The sequence below is a fragment of the Amblyraja radiata genome, chromosome 26, assembly GCF_010909765.2.
Source record: "Amblyraja radiata isolate CabotCenter1 chromosome 26, sAmbRad1.1.pri, whole genome shotgun sequence".
NCBI classification, from domain to species: domain Eukaryota; kingdom Metazoa; phylum Chordata; class Chondrichthyes; order Rajiformes; family Rajidae; genus Amblyraja; species Amblyraja radiata.
Window position 1 is genome coordinate 1724700 of NC_045981.1, and position 10854 is coordinate 1735553.

The window sequence follows — 10854 nt, forward strand, 5'->3', positions numbered from 1 at the left end:
TTTTCTCCAGATGCTGCCTGATCCACTGAGTTACTCCAGCATTTTGTGTCTATCTTTGATATAAACCAGCATCTGCAGTTCCTTCCTACACATACTCAAGTTATCTATTCATGCGTTCAGCCTTCATGAAGTGGGTGTTGGCTCCTTTTGAATTGTGATGTGATTTTAATCTGGAATTGGAACTCTTTTTACAGTTAATGGGCATGGAACATGGGGCATGGACATCAAGGGGTATGTTGCCCAATGCAATTGGTTAAGAACTGCTGTTTGATTGCCCAGTCCCAGATTTGCCAGGAAGCGAGTGGGAAAGATCATCTCTAACCCCTCTCACCCTGGCCACAAACTCTTTGAATCACTTCCCTCTGGAAGGCGACTCCGGGCTGTCAAAGCTGCCACAGCCAGACGTAAAAACAGTTTTTATCCACGAGTAGTTGCTCTACTCAACAGCCAAAAATCTGTAGCCTCCCTTTGATCTGATATTTTGTTGGTTCACATGCTTGATCAATGGTGTTTTATCATTAATGTTTTATTATTAATGTTTAATGTTTTCGGAGTCATTCGTAATTGTCACTGTATGTCATGTTGTTACTTGTGGGCGGAGCACCAAGGCAAATTCCTTGTATGTGAATACTTGGCCAATAAACTTACTTACTTACTTAGTTGGAGAAACTATTCTTTAATATATTTGCATGAAGTTCTTCTGTACTGAGCGAGGTGAGAATTTTGTGCTATACCCGTACCCTGTATCTGGCTTTAAACAATTTGGGCTCTCTCAGTGTTCCCCAGTGCATGCTGTTTAAGGACCTCAATAAACCAACTTGTTTGATAGACTCGCCACTGATCTACGAGCTGTTTTATTTTGTGTCTATCTGAGTAAAGCATAATAGAGTATGGGTAGACACAATGCTGGGGCAACTCAGCGGGAGAAGCAGCATCGCTGGAGAGAAGGAATGGGTGATATTTCGGGTGATATCTCGACCTGAAACATCACCCATTCCTTCTCTCCAGAGATGCTGCCTGGCCCACTGAGTTACTCCAGCATTTTGTGTCTATCTTCAGTTTAAACCAGCATCTGCAGTTCCTTCCTACAGACTATGGGTGTAGCAATAAGGGTGGAACAAATATCAGTCATAATGGTAGGTGCTCAGACTAATTGGCATCAAAGAGGAATGCACGGTACTTCAAAAGGTGCTGCCGCAGTGAAATAAAAGCTTGAAGCCGCGTACGCATTTGTTTGGATGTTAGTAAACAAAGTAGACTTGAATTTGCTACCAACAGCAAGTTGCTGAAAAATATCCAAGCGTAACCGAAATCCACCAACCCCTTCAGAATATCACACCCGCTTGGCATGACTCATCTGGCATTCGCTGAGAAATCACATCTTTGTCTTTGAACAAATAAGAACATAATTATGCCTGTACTGAGATATGCAAAGACCAATATATAATATCCCATCCTATTAGCCTGTTGCTCCCACATGTTGCAGTTCAATGACTTATGGACAAGGACATTTAGGTCAATTTGAATATTAGTACTGTTCAATCTCACTATATCCATGTAGATAACTTCACAGTATTTGTCTGGAATCTGAACCCATCCTACAGTTGAGGGCATGTAACCAGATTGCGTGTGTCATGTTAGTAGACTTTAGACACACAGTGGGAACAGGCCCTTCGGCCCACCGAGTCCACGCCGACCAGCGAGCTCCTGTACACTAACACTATCCTACACAAGAGGGACAGTTTACAATTGTACTGAAGCTAATTAACCTACAAACCCGTCCATCTTTGGAATATCAGAGAAAGCCAGTACAGCTGGAAAAACCGCAGATAGTCACGGGGAGAAGATACAAACTCTGTACAGGCAGCACCCATAGTCAGGATGGAACCCGGGTCTCTGGCCCTGTGCTGTGTTATTATCTACTCACTTATTCTATCCAGCTGGCACAAAGACACAGCTGGTAGAGCTGCTGCCTCACAGTGCTGCAGACCCCGATTCAATCGTGACCTCGGGTGCTATCAGTGTGGAGTTTGCATGTTCTCCCTGTGATCATGTGGGTTTCCTCGGAAGGCTTCAGTTCCCCCCCCCCCCCCCCCAATAACCCAAAGACATGTGGGATGATAGGTTAGTTGGTCACTGTACATTGCCCCTTGTGTGTAGGTAAATGGTGTAATCTGGCAGGAATTGATGACAATATGTTGGATTAGTGTAAATGGATGAGATGATTGCAATTGAGGAATTGATGGGCCAAAGGGCTTGTTTCCATTCTGTATCTCTTTAATCTATATACTCGAAATCTTCCTTTCCCCTAAAAATATCTTCTGCTGTTGTGTTATCAGCAGTTTACATATTCATGTGTTCATTGTGGAACTGTGCAGTTGTCAAGCTGCAAGATCATGCGGCTTGATGAATGGGCATGCAAGCTATAGTTCAGTTTATTATATTGTCACGTGTACTGAGATACAGTGGAAAACATTGTCTTGTGTCATATCCAGTCACATTATACTAGACATGACTACCAGACGCAAATAAATGAGAGGAACGATTGTTGGGAATGATAGCAAATGCCCTTCTGAGACCAACACGCAAAGATTTGTGTGTGTAGGGAGCAACTGCAGATGTTGGCTTACTCTGAAGATAGACACAACATATTGGAGTAACTCTGCGGGACAGTACTGTGGTAGCAAGAGTGGTTCTAGGAAGGGAGTGGGATTGAGTGATTGATGATGGTTGGATAATGCTGGGGTAAATCTGGAAATTATGGTTATGCCAAGATGCTGCCAAACTCAATAGCAATTGTAAACGAACAATTACTGCAATGCGTCTTCTCATCTCATATTTGGTGTTCCCACTCCATGTTTTTCATGGTTTTTCACCCTTAGTGTCAGTAAGAAAAAAAAGTACGTTTGGACATAATTTGTGCAGGCAGCAACAACAAAAATGACAGACTTCTCCTGGTCAACAGATGAAATTCAGGTTGCAATCTGCATGGAATTTGTACCTGGATCGTTGAGAATAAAAACCTTCTGTATAATCCTAATGAGGCAATACCATGAAATGGACTGATGGCTCTGGACCAGCACTAATTAGTTGCAAGGGAATCAGAGAGCCAAATGTGGCCCATAGCTCACAAATGCAACTGTGGGACATCATGCTTAGGGGCAGTTTGTTCCCATTAGGCTCATTCATTTTGTTTCTCTTTCATTTCATAAAAAGCATGCAGCTCTCTTTATCAATACCGGGTGCCTTTCTTAGAGCTGAACTAGAAATAGGGTTTAGGCAATGAACCAACACTAAACATTGTGACATTAAATTCTCTCTTGACATACACAGGCTGGGATATTGTGAGCCAATTTAAATTAATAGCATCTTTGATGTTAGGCATAACCTAAAGCCTCAAAGGACTTTAAACAATCAGTCATCAACTGATGGCAATAAATGTTGGTGCAGCCCGATTATTGTGAATGTCATGAAGTACAAAATTAATGAGCTGCTAATATTTGTAGTTTGGTTTAGTTGTAGATTATTTATTGAATCTAAATTAAAATCTGCATTGTGGTCCTTCATAAGCCACATTTTGAGTATTGTGTTAAGTTCCGGATGCCCCGATTTAGAAAGGGTGTCTAGGCTTTCGAGAGAGTGCATGCATGCATGGATGATTTACCAGAATGAAGGCTGGATTAGGGGGTATTAGCTTCAGGGAGAGTTTGAATAGACTTGGATTGTTTTCTTTGGAATGTCGGTGTTTGATGGAAGACCTGGGGTGGCACAGTGGCGCAGCGGTAGAGTTGCTGCCTTACAGCGCCAGAGGCCCAGGTTCGATCCTGACTATGGGTGCTGTCTGTATGGAGTTCGCACGTTGTCCCTGTGACCATGTGGGTTTTCTCCAGGTACTCCGGTCTCCTCCCACATTCCAGACGTGCAGGTTTGGAGATTAACTACCTCTGTACACAGCGTACACAGTGTGGGATAGAACTTGGTGATTACGGGTCGGCATGGACTCAGTGGGCCGAAGGGTATGTTTCTATGCTGTGTCTCTAAACTAAACTAAACCTGACAGAAGTATATAACATTATGAGAGGCATAGATACAGTAGAACCATTTCCCCAGGATAGAAATATCAAATACCAGAAGGCATATGGGTGCCTAGAACATGCTGCCTGGGGTGGTGGTGGAAGCAGATTCAACCGTGGCATTTAAGAGACTTTTAGATGGGCTCATGGATATGCATGGAATGGAGGGATATGGATGATGTGCAGACAGATAAGAATTGATCTTGGCATCATGTTCGGCTTTGACATTGTGGGCCAAAGGGCCCATTCCTTCACATTACTGTTCTATGTTTTATGTTCTTTGACAGTTTAAACAATATGAAATGTGATTGGGCGGCACAGTAGCGCACGGGTAGAGCTACTACCTGGAGCACCAGAGACCCAGGTTCGATCCTCACTACGGGTGCCGTGTGTGTGTGAAGTTTGCACATTCTCCCTGTGACCACTTGGGTTTTCATCAGGTGCTGCAGTTTCTTCCCACATTCCAAAGTTGTGCAGGTTTGTAGATGAATTGGCCTTTGTGTGTAGGGTGTGAAAGTGGGATAGCATAGAATGAGTGTGAAAGGGTCGGCGTGGACACGGTGGGCCGAAGGGCCTGTTTCCACGCTGCATCTCTAAACTAAACTCATTAACCCGAGTTACAATATTAAACATGGGGAAGCGTGCTCGAAATCTCTTTTCTCGGAAGGAAAATGACCAGGAGGAGTCATCTTTTGCATTACGGAGGTCAATTGTTATAGTTGTGTGAAGAGAAGGTGACGTTGACCTCTACATCCGATTGCTCAGGGGGTGTCCACCAACCCAAACATTCAGCTGGCAGCATCTCAAGATGAAATATATATCTAAAATGTCGATCAGGAAGAAGTATTCAGGGTGTGTTACATCCATGTTAAAATAAAATGTTCTCATTGATATGTGAGTGGCAGGAAATGTTTAGATTTTTTCTAAGAAACACTCAGTATAAAATGACTAATTCCTTTGTCATATCGGAAAAAAAAGTAGCAGCGCTATATGCGGCCTGTTGAACCAACCCTGCCACTGCATGACTCATCTGAATAAACCTTGGCCACAAGTTTATTTCCCTGCCCCTTCCCCAGAACCTACATTCCCATATTCAATGACTCAGTCTCCACACTGCACTGGGCTGAGATTCCAAAGATTCAGGTCCTCTGGAAGAAGTGGTCATGCTCATAACTTGCCAGGAATTAGTCTAGAAGTTTCTAGCACCGTAGTCATGGAGAGCTGCACAACACAAACTGGCCCATTTGGCCCAACTTGTCCAGGTCTAACTGAACTAGTCCCACTTGCCAGTATCTGGCTCATATCCCTTCAAACCTTTTCCTAACAATGTATTTTTAATGTCAGAATCATGCATGCCTCTACCACCTCCTCTGGCAGCTACTCCCTTATATACACCACCCTCTGTGTGGAAAAAGTTGATCTTCGGATCCCTTTTAACTCTTTCCTCTCATTTTAAGCTCATGCCGTCTGCTTTTAGGATCAGTTATTCTGGGGCTATTCACCTTAGGACAAAACTCCAATGGTGATATCTGTTTCATCTTTATATCGCAAAACTTTTATTTATTTTTGCACTTACCGGAAGAATTAAAAATGACAGGTCTCCATGTTGTCATGCTCAAGATGAAGGAAGAATCAATGGAATTATTCCAGGAACAATTATTCCAATAACTGAAAAAATCCAACTGCAGGTCCTGTTTAGACAAAGTGTTGGGCCTTTACTCAAAGGAAGCTGTATGGAAACTCTGATGGTGTCACTACTACATAAGAATGTCTGATGAAACACTTTGCTGGGTGACTGTTCGGAACAATCCCACAAAATCTTGTGCTTTAGAGTCACTCAGCGTGGAAGCAAGCCCTTCGGCCCAACTTGCCCACGCCAACCATCTACACTTCAGACCCTACAAAAAGTCCCAGCCTGAAACGTCAACTATCCAGTTCTCCAGAGATGCTGCCTGACCCATTGAGTTACTACAGGTTTTTGTCTTTTTTTGTAAACTTAAAAGATGGGTCTGCAGAAACACACAGAAACCACATCCCAAAGGCATGCGGGTTGGTGCCCTGAATTGTATCTAATGTATGAGTGAGTGGTAGAATCTGGAGAAAATGGATAAACACATGAAAAAATAAAATTGGATTAAATTAGTGTAAAATGGGAGGTCAATGGTCACCATGGATGGGGTGGGCCAGATGGCCTGTCTTGTGCTGTATCTCTCTAAACCAAATCAACTATTCAGTAAATCGTTGCTTCAAACAATTGAATGTCAGATCCTTTCTGCATATTTCCCTACAGTTTCACCTGGCATTTCTTACTCATCTTAATATCCATCCAATACTTTAATTTGTACTGAAGCACTTTCAGAATTAATTATTTCACTATGGCACTTCCATTTGACCCTAGCTCTTAAACGTTTCGACTTCCAGAATAACCTGATCTGCATTGCAGTAATTAATTGCTTCCAATTGCAAATATTGTTGTGATGCTTTTGACAATCTCTCGTACTTGCTTACTTGTAACCAGCTTATAGTGTATATAAAGATTTGTCATGTAAACATCTAAATTATGTGGTGTAACATTTACCAAGACAGAACATTGAAGATAAAATAGTACAACGCAGGAACAGGCCCTTCGGCCCACAATGCCCGTGCTGAACATGATGCCAAGACCAACTCTTTTCTGACAGGGTTAATGTAGAAATAATGTTATGTTTCTATTTTATTAGCACCATGACTGTGAACTTTCTTTGCTTGTTCACATATACCGCCAACTCTCCATGGTCTCACTTCTCTACTTATCTGTGTAATCTCCTCCAGCCTTGTAGCTTCTCAGCACAAATATATTGGTCTTCCCAACGTTTAATAGGATGGTGGAGAAGGGGCGTTAACAAACCACTTGCAGTCAATGGGTGTAGAAAGGGTCACAAAGGGACAACTTTGAGCCTCTGGTTCCTATCCAACATCGGAATGCACCAGTTTAAACACATTTATAGTACAGAACTACAACCACTTAAATATACATTGTAATCAAATGGCAGATGTTAAGCTACCCGTGATCAATGCCGCAGAAGATCAATCAGCATTAATAGATTTTAAAACAAAGCAAAGAGAAACATTACAGATGTTGGAAACATGAAGTAAACAGTTACTGCACAGGAACAGGACCTTCACCCCTCTATGTCTGTGCCAAATGTGTTGCCACGTTAAACCTAAGCTCCTCTGCATGCATGCGATCCATATCCGTCCACTCCCTGCATATCCATGTGTCTGTCTAAAAGCCTCTTAAACGCCACTATCTGCCTTCCCCACCATCCCTGGCAGTGCGTTCTGTGTAAACAACATTGTCCCGCACACCTCCTTTAAACTTCGCCCCTTTCATTTCAAGCTATACCCTTTCGTCTTTGATATTTCCACTCTGGAAAAAAAGATTCTGACTTCCTCAGCTATCGATGTCTCAACCCTCAATCTCTAATGTTCTAAAGAAGTTTGTCCAGCCTTTTCTTGGAGCTAATACTCCCTAATCGAAACGGAATTCTGGTAAATATCTTCTGGACCTTCTCCAAAGCCTCCATATCCTTCCTGTAATGGGGCAACCAGAAAAATGTGAAAGTAGTGGAGGTTTAAAATGTCCATTATTCCTTCTGATGAATGAACATCGAGCTGGTGGTTGCTCTTGTTTCACTCACGACAGATGCCATCTCACCCCTTGAGCATGTATTAAAAACAGCGACAAAACAGCCCGGGGAGCGGTTGGTGCGAGGAGGAGTTACCTGGAGCTGTGAGTTACCCAAATCTGCAACGTTCCATCTCACTTCCAGAGAAGGATTCTGGTGGAAGCCTCTGATTGGTGGAAGAGGACCAGAGGAAGCAGCTGAATGGCTTGTATCTCGGGTAAGGCTTTATTGTATTCGGATAAGGGGGAGAATGAGGCCCGGGGCAGTTTACTGTTCTGGATGTCAGATGTGGGAGGTCATGGAGTCTGAGTGCTCTCCAGACGTCCACATCTGCGCCAGGTGCGTCGAGATGGGGCTCCTAAGGGACCATGTTAGGAACCTGGATCAGCAACTCGATGACCTCTGTCTGCTCAGGGAGAGCGAGGAGGTCATAGAAAGGAGTTACAGGGAGGTGGTCACTCCAAGACCACAGGAGACAGAAAACTGGGTCACAGTTAGGAAGGGCAACGGGCAGAGGCAGGGACTGGTGAGTACCCCGGTGGCTGTACACCTTGAAAATATGTACTCATCTTTGAGTAAGGGTGGGGGAGACAGCCTACCTGGGGGCAGCGACAGCGGCCGGGCCTCTGGCACAAAGACCGGTCCTGTTGCTCAGAAGGGTAAGGAAAAGAAGAGGAGGGCAATTGTAATAGGGGACTCTTTAGTCAGGGGGTCGGATAGGCGATTCGGTGGATGCAGACAGGAGACCCGGATGGTAGTTTGCCTTCCTGGTGCCAGGGTCAGGGATGTGTCTGAACGTGTCCAAGAAATCCTGAAATGGGAGGGAGAGGAGCCTGAAGTTGTGGTACATATAGGTACCAACGACATAGGTAAAAAAAGAGAAGAGATCCTGAAAGAAGAATTTAGGGAGTTAGGTAGAGAGTTAAGGAGAAGGACTGGAAAGGTAACAATCTCAGGATTACTGCCTGTGCCACGCGACAGTGAGAGTAGGAATGGAGCGAGGTGGAGAATAAATGCGTGGATGAGGGACTGGTGCAGTGGGTATGGATTCAAGTTTCTGGATCATTGGGACCTCTTTTGGGGAAGGTGCGACCTGTACAGAAAGGACGGGTTGCACTTGAACTCGAGGGAGACCAATATCCTGGCGGGGAGATTTGCAAAGGCGACTGGGGAGACTTTAAACTAGTATGGTTGGGGGGAGGGACTCAAATTGGGAAAGCTAGCGGTCAGTGTGTGAAGCAGGGGGCAGAGAATGGTAGCACTCTGACCCAAAATGTAGGGGAGAGAGAAGAAAAATAAAATAAACAGAGAATAAGAGATCAAAAGGGAACTGCAGATGCTGGAATATCGAAGGTACACAAAATTGCTGGGGAAACTCAGCGGGTGCAGCAGCATCTATGGAGCGAAGGAAATAGGCGACGTTTCTGGCCGAAACCCTTCTTCAGACCTGAAGAAGGGTTTCGGCCCGAAACGTCGCCTATTTCCTTCGCTCCATAGATGCTGAGTTTCCCCAGCAATTTTGTGTACCTTAGAGAATAAGAGATGGTGGGTTTCTTAAATGTGTATATTTTAATGCTAGGAGCATTGTAAGAAAGGTGGATGAACTTAGAGCCTGGATTGACACATGGAAGTATGATGTTGTGGCGATCAGTGAAACATGGTTGCAGGAGGGCTGTGATTGGAAACTAAATATTCCAGGATTTCGTTGCTTCAGGTGTGATAGAATTGGAGGGGCAAGAGGTGGAGGTGTTGCATTGCTTATCAGGGAAGATATTACAGCAGTGCTTTGGCAGGATAGATTAGAGGGCTCGTCTAGGGAGGCTATTTGGGTGGAACTGAGAAATGGGAAAGGGGTAGCAACACTTATAGGGGTGTATTATAGACCGCCAAATGGGGAGCGAGAATTGGAAGAGCAAATATGTAAGGAGATTGCAGACATTAGTAGTAAGCACAAGGTAGTGATTGTGGGAGATTTCAATTTTCCACACATAGACTGGGAAACACATTCTGTAAATGGGCTGGATGGGTTGGAGTTTGTAAAATGTGTGCAGGATAGTTTTTTGCAGCAATACATAGAAGTACCTACTAGAGAAGGGGCGGTGCTGGACCTCCTGTTAGGAAATGAGACGGGTCAGGTGGCAGAGGTATGCGTTGGGGAACAGTTCGGGACCAGTGATCACAATACCATTAGTTTCAATACAATTATGGAGAGGGTCAGTACTGGACCTAGGGTTGAGATTTTTGATTGGAGAAAGGCTAACTTTGAGGAGATGCGAAAGGATTTAAAAGGAGTAAATTGGGAGAGTTTGTTTTATGGGAAAGATGTGGAAGAGAAATGGAGGACATATAAAGGTGAAATTTTAAGAGTACAGAATCTTTATGTCCCTGTTCGGTTGAAAGGAAATAGTAAAAATTGGAAAGAGCCATGGTTTTCAAGGGAAATTGGACACGGTTCGGAAAAAGAGAGAGATCTACAATAATTATAGGCAGCATGAAGTAAATGAGGTGCTTGAGGAGTATAAAGAATGTAAAAAGAATCTTAAGAAAGAAATTAGAAAAGCTAAAAGAAGATATGAGGTTGCTTTGGCAAGTAAGGTGAAAGTAAATCCAAAGGGTTTCTACAGCTATATTAATAGCAAAAGGATAACGAGGGATAAAGTTGGTCCAGGAAAAATAGATTATGAAAGAAAACTGGCAGGGAACATAAAAACTGACTGCAAAAGTTTTTATAGATATGTGAAAAGAAAGAGATTAGTTAAAACAAATGTAGGTCCCTTGCAGTCAGAAACGGGTGAGTTGATCATGGGGAACAAGGATATGGCGGACCAATTGAATAACTACTTTGGTTCCGTCTTCACTAAGGAAGACATAAATAATCTGCCGGAAATAGCAGGGGACCGCGGGTCAAAGGAGTTGGAGGAATTGAGTGAAATCCAGGTTAGCCGGGAAGTGGTGTTGGGTAAATTAAATGGATTAAAGGCCGATAAATCCCCAGGGCCAGATAGGCTGCATCCCAGAGTACTTAAGGAAGTAGCTCCAGAAATAGTGGATGCATTAGTAATAATCTTTCAAAACTCTTTAGATTCTGGAGTAGTTCCTGAGGATTGGCGGGT